This window comes from Manacus vitellinus, unplaced genomic scaffold (genome assembly GCF_001715985.3).
Source record: "Manacus vitellinus isolate BGI_N305 unplaced genomic scaffold, ASM171598v3 scaffold_31_pilon, whole genome shotgun sequence".
Classification (NCBI taxonomy): Eukaryota; Metazoa; Chordata; class Aves; order Passeriformes; family Pipridae; genus Manacus; species Manacus vitellinus.
Genome location: NW_021940379.1, coordinates 199,507 through 205,518, shown reverse-complemented (window position 1 = coordinate 205,518; position 6,012 = coordinate 199,507).

Genomic DNA, 6,012 nt, shown 5'->3' with positions numbered 1-6,012 from the left:
GTGTGGTTCTAGTCTCAATATCTTGGGGGTGGGGACTGGTTGGTAGTACTACACTACCACTCATAGCATCAGGTTTCTTGATCTGACAGCTGAGGATGCCAGGCAGGAAAAGGCAGACCTGTGCCAAAGCACGTAACAGGGAGGGCCTAGCAAGGAACTTAAAGGGAGTTGTGGTCTCTTCAGCAGACACATCAGCACCGTCTGTCACGTGGGGAGGGCCTGCTGCAGGAGGCTGTCACATCCTTCCATGATTCCATTCACAGAACTGGGAAAGCTCCAAGGACTGTGCTGAGGGAGGTGCTGCAATAAATGTGTTCTCTGTGATCCATGAACACAGCAGCAGTAGTGCTCATACTGAATCCTTCTTGAACAGGGCAAAACATCTTTAAGTGCAAACCACAGAGATTGCCAGGGTTGTGGAATCCGTAACAGCAGGCTGTGCTTTGGCACAGTTCTAACTAGTGTGTTGTCTCTTTTGGTCACCCCACTGTGATGGCAATGGCACAGGGATGTGGTTCCACCCTCCTGATGATGCCAGAGTGCTCCAGGCATTGCTGTAACATACTAACCTCAACTTTGTACTGATTAGGATTCCCAGGTCAGCTTGAAATGCCAGGCAGCTAATGAGTTCAGGGGAATTCTATTTTATCCAGACTTACTCGTGGCAGGAATTAGCCAGGTAGCTTGCTGTTTTCAAGGAAATGTTTTCATCTTGTAACCAGTTTCTTGTGGGTGGAAAGGAACTGATGACCAGCTTAGTATGATTGTAGAACTTTCTTTCCTCTCAACTTAAAAATGTGCTGTGGCTTTATAGCAACAAATACAAGCTGGTGATGGAACACGGTGAAGTGCTGATCAAATACTGGAACAGCTCCTGACCTGTGGAGAATTGAGCTAGCCTGGGGATCCTTAATAGCTTCAGTCTGGAAATCTAATTACAGGAGTGACTGAGTTCTCAAGGAAAGCAAAGCTGCCAGCTCTGATGAACAGTCTTGCTTTAGTTGCTCTCCTGGTATCTAAGATCTTGCTAAGTATAATGACTGTCTTAAATTTTGTGATCCTGCATTCTAAAATGCATTCGAAACCATACCCTCCCTGCCACTACAATGCAAACATACCTAAAATGTGGAACAAACTCTTGCATAATGGAGTACTTCACTGTTTCTTTAGCAGTGAAGTTGTTCTCAGCAGGAAATAACCCCTCTTTTAGGGGGATAAGTGGAGGATTTAATTCAGTTTATGAATTTGTAGCGTCTGAGTTCTTGAAAACTTGGATAAGATTATTCTGCAGAAAGTCTGCTTTAAAACTAAGCTTTTTGCTAATTCCCACCATTTCAGTGAGATGGGGCAGTGCTGTACTGTGGAATGATCCCTTCATGCAGAATGTACTGCAGGGTGCAGCAGCTGGAGACCAACTTTTCCAAGTTTGTGTCAGAGAGTAACTTGCTTAAAAGTACATGCAGGCTTTTACTGCCTCATGCTTTCCCTCTGGGAAACCCAGTATGGATCTCATGTGTAATGGCTCTTGCTATTTGTCAGACCTTAGGGGAATCTTCCCCAGCCTGGCAAACTTTGGGCAGCTGCACATCTGGCACCAGAGAAGACAAGGAATTCAAACCAGAAATTTGGGAGGAATGCATCTCTGGGGTAAGTCCCATTTCTTACTGGCTACATGATTGTGTGATATTTTACAAGACTTCTATTTTCCCCCTCCCCTTTTAGGGCTCTATAATTAAACTGCAGTGTAGCAGAAGGAAATGCTCTGAAGTCATGTTGCTCCTTAAAAAAATAAAAATTCTAGGCAGATGAAGTCTGTTCAAGTTTGTGCAAATTATGGACATGATACAGCAAAGACAGTAGTAACTGTAAGGTCCAAACCTTAATTCTGATTCAATAGATTCTTTTTTTTTTTTTAGCAGCTGCAGTGCTAAGCACTGCCACTTTACAGCAAGACACAAGTCCTTCATAAGGCTGCATGAAACAAGGAATGACTTTTTTTTTTTTTCCCCTAGCAAATCCAGCAACAGTTACTCATAAGGATAAGAGATTCCCTCTGTTTTTTGAACTCTAAAACTGACAAACAAGCCCTTCATTGTCTGATGCCTTCTCAGATGAGTGTGAGTAACTTTAGAACTTGGGCAAAGCTGACAGTCAACTGGTGTGTAAGTTAATGTTTTTGCTTGGATGTGTGACATCTTAATTGCAGGCTAGAACTTGGCCTCTGAGAAACTCCTGGTGTGGCTGAACCAGCATGACAGTGCATTCAGTCTGTACTGAAAAAAACCTGAGGCCAGAACTGTAAATCTTGGAATGAGTAGCAGTGCATGTACCAGGTTCTCATAACAAGTGTGTGTATTATCTTGTGACAGTGTATTTTTATGTGCAATACTTCTTTCAGTCTTCCTGGGTCCTTCTTGTTCTGCTGTAAATGGTTTGGCTCTGCACTGACTGTATTTCCTTTTTTGCTTTACAGAGTACCCCAAGACTGCTTCAATCTCATTTGTTTCCACATATGGACATAAGGCTGGAAAATGCTTAACAACACCAGAGTGCTTTGTGACGCTGGTGTGTAATTAGGTTGGGGTTTGCCAGTGAATGAGCACAGGCTATAGCAACCTGCAGGTGCACCAGTCCAGCTTAATGGATCTGGAGTCTTTATTCTGCTCCATCTCTTGCTCCAGCAGGCTTCCAGCCTCCAGAGGGTTTGTCACTACTCTGGCTTTCTCATTTTTCAGCACTATGTGTTTTCTGTGGGCACCTTTCCAAAGGTAATGACAGATCCTGACTCATGTTTTTAACTAACAAAACGCTGCAAAATTGTTTGCATAGGTATGTGTTTCAGTCTACGTCTTTCAGTCTGGAGCCTTTGCAATCTTTCAGGAAGGAAGCAAAGTCCATCTGTTTTCTTCCTAGCTAAAACAGACTATAAAACTGCCAGCTTTTAAGCTTAAGATGAATTTGAAATATAGTCAGTGAAGTCCTATCTTGTTTTTATGTGTCAGAAGTTAAAAATCCTGAGTCATGTTCTGAGTTTGTCATGCATTTTCTTGCATGGTTCAATGACTCAAGGAGACTTTTTTTTTTTTTGTCTGCTGTGGTTTTAATCAAGACTTTAAAATTTGTCTAAAAATCTCTTATTTCTCCTTTTCCCCCCAGTGGTTATGAAAGGAAGGAATCACAAAGTCTTCTGGTATGTTGTTTTCCACAGCAGTGAGGTCTCCAATATTATGCAGAGCACAAATTCCCCAAGTACTGCTTATCCAGCTGGGAAACTAGCAGTGGGTTTGGGTGGGAGGAGATGGTTAATAAATCTCTGAATTGCTCTCCTTTCAGAAGGTACTTTTTTTTTTTTTTTTTCCCAGTTAGGAGGTAGGGACATGGCCTCATCTAGGATAAACTGCTGACAGGGTTTGTCAAGTGGAGTAGCTTTGAGTAATATATCCTGCTGTGAGGGATTCACAACCGTGGTGTGGTAGCAGAGTGATAACCTGTAAATGCTGTACATGTGTTTCACTCTTCTGAGATGAGTCAGGCCCACGCAAATGTGAACGTAACAGGGACTTCTGTGAGGCTCTTGAGAGGCTCAGCCCTGGTAATCTCAGTGAATAATCTTGAATAGCAACAGGAGCTCTTCTTGTATGTGTGCTCAAGTGGGAATCGTGGTAGTTGTTAGGAACAGCATCATCTTCCTTACAGTCACAGCAGCTCCTGCTGCACGCGCTTGAAAGCTGGGGAAATGTTGACTCAAGTCTGCAGTATGAGCACTTCTCCTTGGAGCCAGTTATGTGCAGGATCTGTTTGCATAAAGGAGTTGTTTGGTCTTGACAGAGAACCTGAGAGGAAATGAGTTTTCTTATTGTACCCTAAGCCCCCAAGTGATGGGGATTAATAATGCACGGCAAGGTTTGTAGTAGTTGTTGAGTTGTAACAATTGTGATAATACAGCTGTTTATCTGGTGAAATGAAGAGATTCTCTGGTCTGAGGACATGAAACAGGAAGTTATCTACCCCACACTGACCACTCATGGCCTCTGAAACCACGGTGTACTGCCTGGTGCTAATTAAATAAAAGTAATAATAGTAATTTCAGGGAGGGGCAAGGGAGGAATAAGTTGGAACAGATCAAGCGTGGTCACTGTTTATGGGCTTCCTAGGATCCAGAATGCTCTGTCTGCAACTGGGGTTTGTGTTTAAAAAAAAAAAAAGTGGTGAAAGTTGCTTTCATTTTCAGTAGTTCTAATTCTGATGATTAGGCCTGGAGAGACGCCATGAGGCACATTGGCTGCAGGAGCACTGGACTATGTATTTCACAATTCTTGTGTCTTTCTGTGCCAGCAGAAACAAGCATCAGCCACCAGCAAGTGAAATAGGTTCAGCTTATCAGAGGGTTGTTTCCATGAAAATTCCTGAACTGAATTTCAGGGGTTGCTTATCGTCCTTCAATGCTTCTCCTTTAGGCTTTCTGCTGACAAGTGGTGTTAGCAGCTTCTTAGAGGTCAAGTCAAGATGACTTGCAATCTGCCTGTGCTTAAATATGAGTAATCCTTTCCCTGTGCAGCAAAGTAAGCTCTGCTGTGAATCCCATTGAGCCTGATGTGAATTAAGCATGTGGTGTGGTATTTTCTTGAGCAGGATGAGGTGGTGCTCAGGCCTTGCTGGCTTGATGATCTGGGAGTCTGTAAGAGCCAGTGTTTGTTGTGAAGGTACTCGTGGCCTCCAAGCAGTGGGTGTACGTGTCTGCAGGCAGAGGTGAATGCCATGCTAATTTGATGGAAAGGTATGAGGAGTGGCAGAGGTCAATCAGAAATCCAAATGCATTTGCATTTGTTTGCCATCTTTGAAAGGATTTATCTTATCTTTGCCATTCTAATACTGCTAAGCTAAGCACTGAGTAGCTGCTCTGCATGTGTGACTGGGCCTATGACTGTTTCTGCCTTCCATGTGCCCTTCACATGTTAATTCCCTCCTCCTTTACTTCCATGTGCTGAAGGTGGGAGGCCTTAGACTTGGCCTGAGACCACCTCAATAGACTTGCCTCTGTGACTGTCTTAACTCTGTTGTGAAATCATGTACAGTTCTGGCCTCATCTGGGGATACATTCTGCAATCCCAGTATGTTTGCTTTTAACCCTGGCAGAATAAAGGTGCTTCAGTTTCCCAGAGGGTCTTTCAGCTGGTGGTTTAGCCACGAAGCCAAGGCTGTGTAGCTGCAGAGTGAGCTTTCGGATGGGGCTGGCAGCTGCCCAACTGTTAAGTCTTGTTAAGCAAAAATTATGTCACAGAGCACACAGAGAGCAAGTCTGGGCAGGAGCATGTTCTGTGCATGGCTGGGGGCGACTTCTTACACAAAATGTTCCCTCTTTGGAACAGAGTGGCTGCTCCGGGTGTAAGGGAGAACACAGCTCCGGCATCCAGCTCCAGTGTTCCCTGGTTTCTTCGAAATCCAGGATGGAAGTGAAAAGAGCTGGTTTCTCTCCCTGCATTTCTGTAAATACAGCTTTTTGACACGAACTAGTGCACGGCTGTCTTCCTATGTCTGCAAGTAATGCAAAAACAAGTTGTGATGCAATTTGCACAACCTAATTAGTGAGGAGCATTAGATAATAAATCCCCCTCAACAAACACAACCCCCCTAAGCCCGGAGTGTCAGTGCACTAACAGCAGCCTTTTAATCAGAGAATGTTTTGGCTTCTCTTCCGCCTGCACTGGACGTTCACGGGCCCTCACTGTCCCGGGAGCTTCCTGGTCTCTCTTCCTCACTAACTGAACGAGAAAGGATTCAAGCCAAGGGGCCGAGAGGAGCAAACCCTCCATCCCTTCGGACCGTCATCCCCGCGCAGGAACGCGCTGCTGTGCCAACCTCCCTGCCCGGGTGGGTCTGGGGTCTTACAGAGCTGGTCCTGGCCTAAGCGCGCCCCGCGGTGCTGATGCTGCTCAGAGGGGTGGAGGCAGTGCTGGCCCCGTCCCTCGGCCCGGGCTGGCATCCCTCCCTCCCCACGCGGAGGCTTTTCCC